A 16,399-nucleotide genomic window follows, 5' to 3' on the forward strand; every position below is an offset into this window, starting at 1 on the left:
TTATTACTTCATGTTGCCACAACTTCTTGTATTCCTAACATGGGAAAAAACCCCGCAACCACGTGGATAACACACCAATACACCAAAGTTTTGGCGGTGGCTGGACAGTGCTTACACAACACTGAGGTTTTCTTCCCCGCCACTCTGCCTCCCTCAGCGAGCAGAGCTGAGGCTTACAAGAAGCTGGGAGGAGACATCTGACTCATACTGGCCAAAGGGATATTCCATATGACATCATGCTCAAAAGGAAAAACTCAGGGAAAGAAGGAGGAAGGGAGGACATGGCTATGGTATGTGTCTTCCAAAGTAGCCGTTTTATTTTCTGAAGCTCTGTTTTACAGGAAATGGCTGAACCTCTGCTTGCTGATGGGAAGTAATAATTCCTTATTTTTCTTTAGTGTGTTGTCCTGGAAGACTGCCTGCTGCTATCCTAAATAAGGAGGACTCACAGTACTATTTATTTATTTAATGTCTTCTTTTTTCCTCTGTTAAAAGTAGCCCAGATTGCTAAACCTGGACTGGGATTGCTAAGTAGTGTGATGGCACTACCATCTTGAAATTAAGCCACATATCTACTGCACTGTCTGCACCAAATGTTTTGGCATTTTGCCATCAGATTGAGTGCTCTTTCATACACTCAGAGATGTGTGCTTCTGAACTGCTTGGGAAGATTTCATGTTGCTCTGAAGTTCTGAGGTGAGCTCTGTGCAGACCTTCACCAGAGAACATTTTTTTATCCTGAATTTTTGCTGCTGGTCACCTCAGCAATATGGCACAGCAGCTGTCTACCCATCTTTTTATCTCATGGACTCAGAAAAACGGCCTATAAAGCATGAAAAAAAAGTCCTCCCAAAGCAAATGGTCTATATAATCAGTCCAATGGTAGATAAATTGCCCAAAATACTGACAAAACTGATGTGAAATTCCCCAGCAGGGCTTCAGTTCAGTTCTGATGCCAGAGTGTAATAAGCTGTCAAATACATCTTCTCACGCAGTGTATTTACAGCCTCTAAATTAAAATTGTTTCTTTACCCCATTGAAAATGATGTGAGGGCTTTCATGGAAAAAATTACTAATGGGATGGTGAGAGAGAAACCTTGGAATTTTCAGACTGCAGAGGCTGTAGACTGCAGTGATGTCCTCTTATGATGTATCCCAAAGTGCAGCATAGACCTAGTCCTGCAATAGCAAAAAGAAACACCAGATTGCTCAGAAGATGCTGAACACTTCATATGGAGGACATGTCACGAGGACACAATTGTAAAATCATAGCAAAAAGACAAAACTGTGTAGACGATGTCCAATAAAAAGCCTTTAACTCATTGCTAATTAAATTACCCCCATTGTCCTGTTGTATCTGTCCAATCTTGCCCTCTTGGATGGTTTTCAGCACAGCAGAGGCATATAGCAGGAATACCTTTCAGCACACCTGAAGTAGAAGACAGAGACCCTCAAAACCAAAGGCAGGGGGAAGTAGACCCTCAATCAGTAGTTTTTGTAAGCTTTGGGAAACACATATAAAATCACACTGGTATAATTTGTTTCATGCTTTTTAAGGGGAATTTAGAAAGAGATAAATTAAAAATACAAGATGCAAAATATCTTTTAAAAATATTTCCTTGGATTTTCAAGTTGGCCTCCAAGTTCCATCCAAATAGAGAAACATTAATAGGGTAAGAAATGAATTTCTTATTTCAGTCTACATCATATGCTAATGATTAAGTGTCTCAGCTCAGCCACAGTTTCTCTTCCAGGATAGGTGCAGGTATATTCAGAACTGCAGCATGTCAGATGTTCCACAGAATGATGAAGCCCACGCAAAAAAAACCCACAGAGAAATTATGCACAGAACATTGTTTAAAATGCTCTGCTGTCTCTTGCATTATTTCCTGAAGCTTATTATACCAATCACCTGGAGCATAAATCTGTCTTCAGCATCTGTTCTTCTCTTCTAAAGCAGCTCCCCATTGCTCTTGACTTGCTTTTGTATACAATTCTTTATCAAACCTAATTGGAAACAGCATTGAAACCAACACTTACCATCTCCTTATGCTGCTTAACCCCTCTGCATCCAGAACACTGCTGAACATTGCACATGAGGATGTAATCCTTTGAGAAGCAAAGAATTCTCTCCAGTGCTGAGCTAGATAAAACCTCCTCATCACTGGCACTGCAGGGCGATCTAGATATCCCATGAAAACAAGCTTAGAATTTCAGGGTTTCAAGGCTGCCAGTTATGAACAGAGACAAAAGCATCCTGCTGTATGAGTCTTATGGAGCTGACAAGAAAAAGCAAAGTTTGTTCCCTTATAATGCCACACCTGTATCGCAGTCAGCTACTAATACAGGCTGGGGGGGTTATGGTAAGAGTTATAGATATACCTAAAAAGTAAAATGCATTCAGTCCAGGTACAGATAATTTCTTCCCATTTTAGTTCCAGTATGAGAACTAGTAATGGCTGTGTTGCAGAGAAAACAAAGTGGGTTTTTGCTGTTTTAGTTTAAAACAAATAAAAAGAAGCTAAGAGGATATATTTTATAAAAAATAATTTTAGGTTAATACTTGGAAAATGAATGATTCACAGGGTGCACTGCAGGTCACAGGGGAAGCATAAAGGCTTTCATTCTCAGGCATCACTGATTTGCTTCCATTTGTGCTCCATGATTATATACCTAAATTTTTTAAGGCTTTGGATTTTGATCAACAGAAGCATAATTTTATGATGTTAAAGCAGATGTTTCATGGGAGAATTAGGATAAAGAATAAGGAATGTTGCTGCACAAAACATATTTGCATCTTCATAAATGAAGTAACACAAAACTTTTAATCCCTTAACTGGTTGAATGGTGTGACTGTATAACAACTTTATCTTTTGCTTCATTTGGAAAGTACTTGAATACCACATAAACAGAAATTCAGGGTTTCTAATTTTATAATTTTATACTGATGTTTTGGGGAAACGTATTATATAGTCTGTAATAAATAACTTATTTGCTGAAGAAAAGAGAGGAATCAGTAAAAATCAAATTCACTGTCATATGAATACAAAGTGTCTTAAAAGTGACTCATAGAAACCAACTGGCTTTACAAAGTCAACATTAGAGTGTTCCTAAACCACAAATGTGGATAAGTCTATGACAATATCCTCCAGCAATTTATAATTTCCCTCAACTCATGCATTACATCAGCTCCAAGATATTCCTATATGAGTTTAAAGTTTAACTAATGACCAGAAATCTTTATTCGCTTTCTCCAAATCACATATTTTTCCTCAAATGTCAGATATTCTGAATCAGAATTTTTTTTTCCCAGTCAAAGCAAATACAGTAAAAGGAGTGCTACTGTGGGTCCAGCTTCCCACAGTACCTTCAGGTCAGACCCCTTAAATTTTGATGGAAATGTGAACTTTTACATTATATTTGTGGAGGTTAAACCTTCAGTAGTGTCCCTGATCAATAGAATCACCAGCCATGTAACCTATGAAAAAATTTAGATGACAGGTACTACAGCTACAACTGCTGTAAATATTTAATATTATTCTGCCTGAAATAAGACAAAGAGCAGAAAAAATATTCAATTACTTACTTCACTGCTCTAATTATTAGATTATTCTTTGAGAAAGAAAGCTACATTATTCCTTTCTCTCTCTCTCCCTCTTTCTCTGTGTGTGTGTATATATATATATATATATATATATATGTATGTATATAATACATGCAGGTTACATATTATATTTTCTACTTATTCATATGTAAAACCATATCATTCATTTAAATATGAATAAGTGTTTAGTCAAATTATTCTTCTGCATAGCAGTTTTGACACGTTTACAAAGCTAGCTTGCTCTTCACTTGATATATAATGGACATCTGATGCAACAGCTCCAGTGGAAATTGTGCTTACTTTTAATTTAATACTCAAACAGGTAACTTCATGAAGGAACTCATGAAAAATTTTAACTTCCTGAAAACAGAAATGTATTTATCTTAAACTGTCACTTAACTGACTGGCCCAGATTTCTACCCTGTTCTCAGAAGGCAGCTGTCCCCCTTTCCACAGGAGAGTTGCATTATATTCACAGGAGTGTAAGTCCCATGCTTGTTTCCTTGTTTTTCATGATTATTATTATCTGAGGTCTCAGATTAAATGTGCACCAAAACATTATCAACACATTTTTCAGGGATTGTCTCCCTAATCCAATTCCCTTGTAAAAGCTTTTAATCCCCCTTGGCACTTTGCATACTCTGTTCTTTTACCCAATCCAAATATCCTTCTTAAAAATCAAACTTTTAAAATTTCTTTTTGTTATGAAAATAATTTCATTTATCAAAACTATGTGTGCTACTTAGCAAATAGCATAGACTAACTAATAGTTTTATAGAAGTTCCTTAGGATCAAAGAGTTCAACCATCAACCCTGCCAAATCCACCACCAAATCATGTCTACATGGCTTTTAAATATATTCTGGGCTGCTGACTCCACCACTTCCTTGGGCAGTCTGTTTCTATGCCTGACACCCCTTTCTGTGAAGAAGTTTTTCCCAGTAATTAATCTTAACCTCCCCTTGTACAACACGAGGCCAATTCCTCTTGTCCTGTTGCTTGTTAACTGGGAGAAGAGACTGACCCACACCTTGCTACAGCCTCCATTCAAGTAATTGTAGAGTGAGAGAAAATCACCACTGAGCCTCCTTTTCTCCAGTGTAAATTACTTCCTCAGCCACTCCTCACAGGACTTTTGTTCCAGACCCTTCACCAGCTTCTCTGGACATGTTCCAGCACCTCAATGTTTTTCTTGAAGTGAGGGGCCCAGATCTGGACACAGAATTTGAGGTGATGCTCCACCATTGCCGAGAACAGTGGGACAATCACTGCCCTGGTCCTGCTGGCCACACAATTGCTGACACAGGCCAGGATGCCATTGGCCTTCTTGGCCACCTGGGCACACACTGGCTCATGTTCAGCTGCTGCTGACCAGCACCCCCAGGTCCTTTTCTGCTGGGCAGCTTTCCAGCCACTCTTCCCCCAGCCTGAAGTGCTGCAGGGGGTTGATGTGACCCAAGGGCAGGATCCACCACCTGGCTTTGTTGAACCTCATAAAACTGGGCTTGGCTCATCAATCCAGCCTGTCCAGATCCCTCTGCAGAGCCTTCCTGCCCTCCAGCAGATCAACACTCTCACCCAACTGGGTGTCATCTGCAAACTCACTGAGCGTGCATGTGACCATCTCATCCAGAATCCTGTCAAAGCAATTAAACAGGGCTGGGCTCCACACTGAGCCTTCTGGAACCCCACTGGTGACCAGCTGCCAGCTGGACACAGCACCCTTCACCACCCCCCTCTGACCATGGCCATCCAGCCAGTTTTCTCCCCTTCCAGCAACAACAGTTCTAAAAGAAGCCTCTACAAAAGCACTTCTGCCCAACAGACTATGGAAATATCTGTAGGAGCCCCTTTTATAGTTTGCAACTTGAGTCCCCTTCTGGTAGGAAAGATTCCCTTTTATATACTTACAGGATTTTTTTTCAAATGTCCAACTTTTAATTTTTTTTTAAATTAAATTGCATAAAAATTTATTTTCATTCTTAGCATTTAAAAAACCAGATGGTTATACAGACAGAAAAAAAAACAAAAACAAAGAACATATCCCCAGTATCTGTAAAGTTGTCTCATTTTAAAAAACATTTTTCACGTCTTCTTCAGTGTGTGAACTTTCCAGGTTAAAAACACTTTCTGGACAACAGTTTTTGCCTGTTACCTAGTTAAACTTGCTATACAATGCATAGCAAAGCAAGATTATGGTGGGTGAATATTAATGGCAGAAATCAGAGCACAGAAACTAATCTATAGTCAGAGAACACTAAAGCACAGAGTACTAAGTGACATAAGTAGGCTAATTGGATGCTTCTTACAGGAACTGCTTTTCTGCAAACATTAGATTCACCTGACAGAGATTTATTTGACAGCTCTTGGATAAGAAAGTAAGAAAATGCTTCTCTTTTGTGTCAAAATAAGAGATCAGTGTCTTGACATCAAGGAAAAATAACAACCAAACAAACAAAAAATGAAGAGATGCACCTAGCATCTTAATGTTATATTATTTTCTTCCTCATTTATTTCAAGAATCAAAATAATTCTTCTTACTCTTCTCACAATCCTTCTCCCACTCTTGACAAACACTCAGAGTGTTAGAATGGATAGCATTTTTAAGAAAATAACTATTTAGCAGTACAGTATCTTGATCAATGTTTGCACATGGTCTAGGTGACCTAGTTTAAAATAATATAGTTGCCTTTCTACTCACAAAGTCTGGAATCAACTTATGACTTGTGGATGTTTTTGGTTTTATGACTTTATTTTTTAAAAAATTGATAGCTATTACAGAGAGAATAGAGAGTGTGTATGCCATGTTTGCAGTAGTTGTATTTGTGAAGGCTTCCTTTTTAAAAGCTCAAATTAAAATAGGAAAGTGAGATTCAAGCACAGTCACCTCAACTTAAATTTATGAACAAATAAGATGTACTGCCAAGTGTGTTAATTTATGGGAAAACTCTAGATAAAGAAATTCTAGATTCCTATCTAGCCTATACCTAGGCTTCTATTAATCTATTAGGTGCCAAATGGTCTCTCAAACTCTCCAGAGAATTACTTTTGTTCCTTCTGATGTAAAGTCAAGGCACAAACTCTGAGTATCAGAGAGCTGGCTGAAAAAATATTACCCTACATTACGCCAGTTTTGAGAAATATATACATAATTACAATTTTGTGATTTTGGCTGCTTCAGTAGAATTTTCAATTAAGTGAATATAAGATCAAATAATGCTGGATAGCTTTCCATACCATTAGTGGAATCTAAATAGAATTAACACTGTAGATGAATTATCCAGACTACTTGTAAAACTGATTGCTAAACCAGTTAAAAGTCTTTTGACAGGGCTTTACTACAGGGAAATCAAGTAAATAAAACCATGGCAAAACTACAAATACATTAAAAGAATTATTACCTAGACAATTAATAGCTACCTTGTTGCTCCTTATGCATCAGTATAGATTGTTATACACTCTCTAGCCATCTTTTCAGAAGCACATCTTTCTTAAGTGGTTCATGAATTGTATTGCATTTCAAAGATATTTTTACATTTCAAAAGATTCAAGAATGAGTCCCACCTTTGTTTGAATACACATCAAAATTGCCATATATAAATAAATAAATAAATAAATAAATAAATAAATATATATATATATATATATATATAAAACAGAAATTAATTCCAGAACTTGCAGTGGAGAGTTATGTATAAATACTTATATTTATACATACATATATATGTGTATATATATATATACTATATATATATGCATATCTGAATTTACAGCTTCATATTTTTCTATGCACATATTTAAATTGTAAAAACAAAGTAGAAGTCTAAAGATGAAAGTAGAATCTAAAGAAATCTTTTTATATGCTTCAAATAGCACACTTTTTTTTTCTGCATTTGACATCTGATTTATATATCTATATAATATACAACCATACGTAAAATTTAGGTTGCAAATACCTCATTACCTTACAGATTTTTGTTAAGAAAACAAGATTGAAATCTTGCAAGCTTGCCCCCCATTCATTTGATTTTTTTGGTGATATAAATCATTACACAATATAAAATGAAACATTTCTGTATCAGGCAAAGAACAACTCTTTTTTGGTTGTGATTACAAGACTTCAAGTAGCACATACAGACTCCTAATTAATATTTCTGTATTTGTACTACATCAATGGTTTTATCAGAAAAGAAATTTATTTAAAAGATAAATACTTCATTGTGGTGAGTTCTAAATAATCACTATGAAGTTAGCTTATGTCAGAACAAAGATTAATAGATGGGACAGAGGTGCCATATAGATAGCAGTTACCAAAGGAGGAAATTTGGTCAAGTGCCAATTGTTTCCTTTCTACTGTTGCCTCCTTCCTTGTTATGGCTCTGTGTGCAATGTTCAATCACTGGAATATATCACTTCTATTTTATTGTGAATTTCTTATTCAAAAGAGGATTCCCCAAAATATTCTTTAGCTATATGCTATGCTGCTCTTCCATGCCCTTCTACACAGCTACTAGCCTTTTGGGGTCATAGAGTGGTTTCCATTGGGAGAACAGCCATTGCTTTTCAAAGACTGCCTCTTTCAAATGCTCAGGAGGCATGGGAAAAACCACCCTAGACTGAGACAAACAACACTAGGTGTTATTTGTGCACATCCACTTGCCATAAGCTACAGAATGTCTAGAGATCTCCAGACCAATTGCTACATTTACGAGTAATTTTATCTCTGGCATTTGCAATTGCATTATTTTCTCCCTAAAGGTAAATCGAGAGAGGAGAAATAATATGGGAAAAACAAGATGGAGCAAAGAGATCTTCCAAAAAGATTTTTTTTGTACTATGTATCTTAATTTTTGTAGGATTCACTCCTTGGAAAGTGAAAGGATGATATTGTAATTTTGTAAATATATATTGAAATCAGAATATTCAGCACAATAAATGGATTTTTTCCAGTGGTCTGCAATAAGCATTTATGAAGCAACTATTAGCATGAGAAGTCCCCCTGTCATTCAGAGGTGCATTTGTCAGACTCAGCAAATTAGCAGCTACCTTATTAGCTACCAGCTACTAGCCAGGTCTGTATGAGCAGATATAGGGGAGTTATTAAGAAGATGCTATCAATATATTCTATGATGACTCTTTGTCCTCAAGGCTCTGAACAACATTATCAGTAAAATCTCTATTCCTGTAACTATTTTTTCTCTCTTTCCACCAGTTCTCAATAGAGAGAAAAGTGGAGAAAAAAAAAAATCACTCCATCATGCTCTATGCCTTGCCTCTGTGGCAATGTTATCACAATCAGCATGGGCTTATTTCAGAAACCCAAAAAGAAGGAATTTTAAGAGCTCAAACCTGCTTCTCTAATGAAAAAGTGACTGAGGTGCTTAGGATCATAATATTATAAACAGTGTGTTAAAATTTCTGTTATTAATTTTCCTCTTACCTTCTAACAAGATAACTGGAGCAGCTTCTTCCTGGAGGGTGGATTTAAATAAAAAAACAAAATGCCAAAACCCAAAAAACTCCTACACATTAAAAAGCAAAAGCCTAAACAAAATCCCAAACAAAAAAGAAATCCCTGTCCCAAAAATCCCTCTCTGTTCTCCCTTCCAAACTGCACTTCATAGTGCCCTCTGTTTTTCAATTGTAAGTAGCTACAGAGGTTCTTTCTTTGCTAGGCAATAAAGGATTTCTCCTTCCCTCTCTCCCTACACAATACGTTTGTGTTTTGCATCCATCCTAAATTTCTAAGATATGGAATTTATATTCTCTCCATATAGTCAGATTGCACTTTGGTCAGAGTGAGTTAATTTTCTTTGTACTTTTCTAGCTACAAAATGTGAATTATATGTAATAACCATTTGTGGATACAAGTTTTAGACACTTTCTTTCCCTCCATTTTCTTTCGCTTTTTGTTCCTTACGCTGAAAACCCACCCCCAGGTCCAAATCATTCACCTGGATGTTTTCTGCTTTGTTTCAGAGAGGGACAGTAGGAAACTAAAACAGAAAAGATAAAGCAAGCACTGTAGAAACTTTTCACATATTAAATATGGATGACATTCAAGTGTGAGAAGAAAATGACAGATTATTGTTCATTGTTAAGTTTCAAAGGATGCAGACTTTATTTCACTGCCCAGTGCTGGGATATCCTTCTCAAAGCTGTTTTGCTCCCAAGTTAAAGGAATGGAGGGAACCTGCTCAGTTCATGTAACGTTAAGCACTGGAGGACAAGCGAGATTAGAGAGGGAAAACAGAAGTCCAAAAGCTGTAGTCAAAATAAAATTATTTCAGCAATAGCCAAAGCATGATTATCGATTAAAGCCCACTGAGGATAGCAGGCAGTCCTATTAGTGTTGAACACGTCTAAATTCTATAAAAATCAAGAAAGAAAATAACTACTTTCTCAGCACAGCTTTGTCAGTATCAGGTTAGTATCAGTGGAGATCACTGTTCATATTGCTGCATTGCACAGTACCTCCCTGAAACCAAATATTTGAAAGTTAATAAGCCCCTGCTCGACAGCCCTGGGGGTAAGAGCTGCAATAGGAGAACCAAGTTGCCTAAAATTCATACACTCCCAAAACATGCTAAAAATTCGTGTACCACACAGTTGTCCTAAAAAGAACTTCGTATTTGAGAAGCAGTTTCTAGTTCCTTATCAACACTTTGTTCCCTGTTTAAAAGTTCAAGTGATGAAGAAAATTATACATCACATATCTATAGTATAACCCAAACTTTCAGTACATGCTGAATTAACTACTGTTTTCTGGACTTAGCATAACTGACTCCCCAAAACCATAGGTAGCAAAACCAATCTGCCTGGCAGGCACGTGTCCAGTGCCCCTGCACACAGTGAATTACAGCATGTTTAGGTCAGTGCAGAGGTCCTAGGTCTGAAAGGTGAAACTAGGGCTGCCAAGCTCTTCAGTTGCAGCGATTTTTGTGGTACACTGTTAGCACCGAGAGATCCTCTCCTTCTACAACTTGGATATCTTCAGATCTCTCCATACTAAAATTCTGTCCCAGGGTTTGGGCATACCTTCAGACCTATTACTGATTGTGACATCAGCTATGTTGTCAGTTCATCAATCACCCCTGTGGTAAAGCACAGGGTGATGCTGTTACCTCATGCCAAACTCCTATCCAGCTCGTTTTAATCTTCTATTTTACTGTGTCTTTATTTAAACATGAGTTAATGACTCCATTTATGTTCCTGCAGCTGAACCACATTTTTTCTGAATCTTTGTTTCCCTCCTTTTCCCAGTACGAGGTGGTGTTAAAATCGAGAAATTCAGGATAGCTGATGCTGGATGAGCAAAGAAAGGGCAAAAATCATGGAATAGTTTGGGTTGGAATGGATATCCAAAAGCCATCTAGTCCAACCCACTGCAAAGAACATTCTTCAAATACATTAGGTTGCCAGAACCAATTGGCAGATATGGGCTTTCACTGAGTACAAACGGGTGTGCAGAGTTTGTGGTCAGAAAAAAGAAGTTAATTCTGATCACTGGCTTCCCTGAAGATGGAGCAGTTGTAGGAAGGGCAGAAAAAGCAGCTGGCTTTCCTATTTTTAATTTTTAAATTTATTTTTATTTTTTTATTTTTGAGACTGGACAACCATTTAAACATTACTTGTTGTGACATTTCTGATGTCGGAATCCTAGTAAGAAGACTTATTTGGATTTGGACTTGGACTCTAGTAAGGATCTAGAGGTCATTAAATAGTATTCTTAACCTAGCTGTCAATGAAATAATTTATGTTGTATATAGCTGGCTATGCAAACTGATGAAAACTTCAACAAAATAAAAATGTGTTATATTTCTTCATACAGTAATGTGGAGAGCAAACAGTATCTAAAACATGAAATACATTACATAAATTGAGGTATTTCCCAGCACTCACACAAGCTTTTAGAATCTAAGAGTAGAGGAAAATTTTCAGTGCAGGTTAAAATGATTTTTAGCCACTTATAGTTACAAGTAGGTGCTCTATATATCACATCGACAACTTAAATCTCCAAAGTATAAATGTCAAAGACCCTTGCTCTGCCTAAAAGCATTTTACTAGATAAAACCCGGGAATTTCAATTAAGGATGAATGTGCAATTACTTTAAGGAAGAATAAAACCAAGCTTTCCATTAGGAATATATGAGCAGCTGTTGAAAAAAAATAAAATACTGTCAATACTGTCACTTCATTCAATTAACTCCTAACCTTGCAGACCACAGATCATTTCATTTGTCACCACATCGATTAGGCAGCTCTACATTTTGAGAGCACTTCTATGCCATTAGGTTATTAGATCCAGCTAATTTCTTTCCTGAGAATTACATGAATACATTTGACACATTCATTAGCTAATGAAATTGGAAGATTAGTATCAAATCCTTTCTGTAAGTATTGAGAACTACCATTATCAAAACTACAATTCAGAGACAAAATATGTATCCTTTTTCAAGATATAATATACAACAGCTAATATTTTGAAACTAAAATTTTCATTTCCTTGCTGCTATGAAACTACAAGAAACAGGGACATTATGTTAAGCAACAACCCCCCCCAAGAACGAGCTGTCAAAATCATTAATGATCTATTAAGTACAGAAGCTCTCCCTTTAGTATTTTAAAATATATTTGAACTATATATCCTCTCCAAACACTAAAGCAATCTTCACATCTACTGTTTGACTGACTGTGAATGCACTAACCTTAACAAGTTAATTTTATAGAGATAGACCCAGACAAGTTAAAAAATCACTTTTTTTTTAATATAAAGTGAACCAATAAGGTAATAAGGTAAAGTAATTTTATATACAGAAAATAAATAGAAATGCTTCCGTATGTTTTAATGAGGTATGTAAAAGAAACCATTCTCCTACCTTAGTCAAAGATGCTTGCTGCTGACTGACTGGAACAATTTTACTTGCATCCTTCTAAACTCTTGAACAGTAATCCTGTTATGTGTCTACAGCAGTTTCATGGGGGTGGGACTTCTGTGTAATAATGAATTCACCAGGGAATCTTCCCTTTGAAAGAATGCTGCTGCAGACAAGAAAACCACTCTACACTTACTGTCACAAGCTTTTGGATTATTAGGTTAAAGCACAGGGAGTAAGTACATGTACACACATGGAGTGATGCAGGTTCAAATATTTCCTACATGTTAAAGCTTTGACAGGACAAAAACTGCAGTATGCTTTACAAGGAAAGTGTATATATATGTGTGTGTGTGTGTACATGCTTTATATATGCCAAAAGGAGTGTCATAAAAGGGCATTATGAAGAAATTAGTTATTTATTCTATAGGGGTGTGGCAAAATAGAATGTCTGGGTTTATTAGCGATTCTAACCATTTAATCTGAGAAAGAGAAACTCCAAATCAAGCATGTCAATCCTTACCTAAAAAAAACCCCAACAAATTTAAGATTATAATAATCCTAAATGATAAACTGCATAAAAAGCAGATACACACCCACCCTTCTGGCTATCACTAATTTCCCGTGCAGAGTGGCAGCTCAGAGATAATGAAGAAGCTCTGTAATATGTTAACCCAATAACATAAAAAATAACTTCCTGCGAGCTCTCCAACAAAGAACAGTGATGTTTATAATGATTAATAATACGATATATGAGAAAAAAATCTTGGACGGTGTGTGTGGTCATTTGAAATAGCAGACAACAAATATAATTGCAAATTGATAGATATTTTGGATGAAAGAGAGATATATCTGGCAAGGTTACGGCAGGGAATATGAGAAAGGGTGAAGGGTCCCAGTACTCAGCCAATCACCTCAGTGGAGCTGTAAGAATAATGGTCATACAACCCGATTACTGGACTAAGTGAGCCTATCAGCCTTTATTAAATTATCTATCACTTCCCCTATCTCATTTGCAGATAAAAAGTAAAACAAAGCCGACTGACTCATGGACCTCCAGCTCTGCAGAGCTTCTTCCCAGCAGGTCAGTCCCAGCCTATGCTGGTGTCTGGGGTTACACCCCAGATGCAGAACCCTGCATTTGCCTTTACTGAGTTTCAGAAGGTTCCTCTCTGTCCATCTCTCCAATCTGTCAAGGTCTTTCTGAAGGGTAAACAGAGCACCCAGGGGTGTCAGCCACTCCTCCCAGTTTTGATGCATCAGCAAACTTGGATGAAGGAGTGAAGTACCTTCTGAGCAAGTCACTGACAAATAAGTTAAACAATACTAGGCCCAGTATGGAACCTCTGGGGACACTGCTTGTGACAGGCTTCCAACCAGATCCCATGTCACTGATAATGACTCTCTGGGATCTGCTATTCAGCCAGTTATCAATCCACTTCACTGTCCACTCATCCAGCCCACACTTCCTGACTTTGCCTATGAGGATGTTGTGAGAGACAGGTAGAAAATACTCTCTGCTCTCCACTCATCCATCATAAAAGTCAGTCAGGTTGGCCAATCCTTCCTGGGACTCCACCTGTCTATCACTTTTACAGTTTTCTTGTTAGCTAACTCAGAAGAGGTACAAACAATCATAACTTTCTTCTCTATAAATTCCAGCATTCATTAAGGGTGTGAATGACAAATTCAACTCCCTTCTCTTCAAAAGCAACCTGCATTTCTCAATTCCATGCAACTGCCCTTACCAAGTCATGAAGTAGTCTGTATGCTTGCCACACCTTTTTTTGAAATTGTCCCAACAGGGATGCCACACTCAAGAATCTGAGTTACTTAAAAGACAAACCAAAAGAATAAACATCATACTTGAATGTTCAAATGTGAGCATTACCTGAATAGCAGATAACAACCTTATCTAAAGTAGAATTCTGAGGATTTCATTTCCAGAGAAATGAAAAGAATTTACAGTTGCTCAACTCAAAGGGCAGAAGGTGAAGGAAGAACAGTGAGGGAAAAGAATGATAATATTTAGCTATGTCAAAAGCAAGAGCAGAGATGTTTCCCATATTTATAGAAGATAGCATAACAAGGAAGAATTTTAAATTGCAGGGCAAAAAGCTTTCCAATACCTAATCCTTGGATGTACCAGTAAACAGGGAGACTCCTCAGCCTTCCTATTTGCCTGGAAGCCTTTGAGAGCAGGTTAAAAAAAGTATCATAAATAGTCTGGAAAGAGTTGATTTTACATTAGCTGAGTGAGGTCATCTGAACATGTCTACACAAGTTTTTGTGTACAAATTCTGAATATTCAAAAGTCAGAAGTAAGTCATGCTGCTGTCAGAAATGAAGCATGTTTCTGTCAGAAATAGTTTTATCCAAGCACATGTGTACTTATTTTAATTTGTAAAAGTATTCAAAATAATTATTTTGATAGGAATTATTAATGTCAATAGAAGTGTGAATGCCATCCTGCTAATAAGACACTTAAAAGTAATATAACACTAATTTATCACTTCAATTAAATTTTAAATATATGCTTGATGCATTAATTGGAAAGCTTTTACCTTCACCCAAAAACCCCTAAAAGAATACAGGCTATTTATCTAAAATAAAGTTTTCCATTTCCAATTTGATGCAAGGATTAGGAGCATGTAAGACTGAATTTCATACTGACAGAACAAAACCCATGTCACATGTACTAGACTTCTCGGAATGCTGTGATTCAGCTCTTTATATAATTTATATATAATTTAGCTCTTTATATAATTGCACCCTGGTAGATCTTAGAACTTAATTATTCTGACCTAACAAACTGATTTTACCTAAAACCTTCTTTTATAGATCTAATATGCAGTTGAAAGACTGCTTCAACTTCTGGCTTGTGCATTGCTTGTATTAAATTACTTCTTTTCACCTACTTTATAGATTACTCCATGGAAAAATGATGCTGCACAGCCAAGATATTGTCTTTTAAGTAAAAAAATTACATGCAGCCCCCTTTGGTACTGTTAGATCCCCAGACATGCAGTTAGACTTCTTCTATTTGATAGTTATAGTCAGTATTGGATAAAATTCTTCTATACAGTTGTTCATTAATCACTTAAACTGCAATTTTTTTGTAAGTAGAAACTGTCATTTGATAAAGGGAAATGGATTCAATAAAATGCCATTTTTCTGCAAACAGTGATTGGATTTACTGATATTGTGTTGAACTGTTTTTTCATTGTGAACCGCGACCAATGTTTAGCAGTACCTTCACATTGTCAAACCAATTCATTTTTTGGGGAAAGACACAAAGAACTTTAGATATTGGAAACTGCATTTCATCTGCAATCTGTAAACAGAGACTCCAATTGTCAGAAACAAATCAGAGCAGAAAAATTGCTCAATGGCATTTAACACAAATAAGACAATCTTCTCATACAAGTGTTTTCTATCCTTTACCCCTTCCAGTCAGAGAAGCTCAAACTGCATCTCTGGTACACAAAATCTCAGTCATGCTAAAGTACAGATCATATGGACAACTGGCATTGAGCTCACATGGATTCTGTATCTCAGTAAGATACTGGTAATGTGTAGTATCTATCACTTTTAGTGTCTATCACTTTTAGTATCTATCATTTTCTGGTGGTATAAAGGCTTATTTCTGTGCGTAGTCAGTTCTTCTGATCATTAGGAAAAAAACAGATCTCTTGTTGCCTCTCCAGAGTAATAAGCAGCACTGCTATTATTCATCAGGAGCATATTCAACATTTCCTTGCAACAAGAGCTGTCAAAAGACAACCTGGGGCAGCTCTCTGTAGAGTCACCTGGTGTATCTAACTACAGAGTTATCTAACTCTTTGGAGATTGCAGAAGTGTACCTAAGGGTGTTTTTGAGACAGTCTATTAACAAATGCCATCCTGTAACATAACATTAA

At 36.7% G+C, this 16,399-nt stretch overlaps 1 long non-coding RNA gene across 1 annotated transcript; it reads right to left on the minus strand.

Annotated features, from left to right (window-relative positions):
* Window positions 1-245: 245 nt before the first annotated feature.
* Window positions 246-2,347, minus strand: LOC148223923 (uncharacterized). Its single transcript, XR_015803550.1, has 3 exons — window positions 2,041-2,347; window positions 1,339-1,429; window positions 246-1,179 (listed from the first exon to the last, which is right to left on the minus strand). It is a non-coding gene; the product is annotated as an uncharacterized LOC148223923 (long non-coding RNA).
* Window positions 2,348-16,399: the final 14,052 nt, after the last annotated feature.

This window comes from Sturnus vulgaris, chromosome 4 (assembly GCF_052056855.1).
Source record: "Sturnus vulgaris isolate bStuVul1 chromosome 4, bStuVul1.hap1, whole genome shotgun sequence".
NCBI classification, from domain to species: Eukaryota; Metazoa; Chordata; class Aves; order Passeriformes; family Sturnidae; genus Sturnus; species Sturnus vulgaris.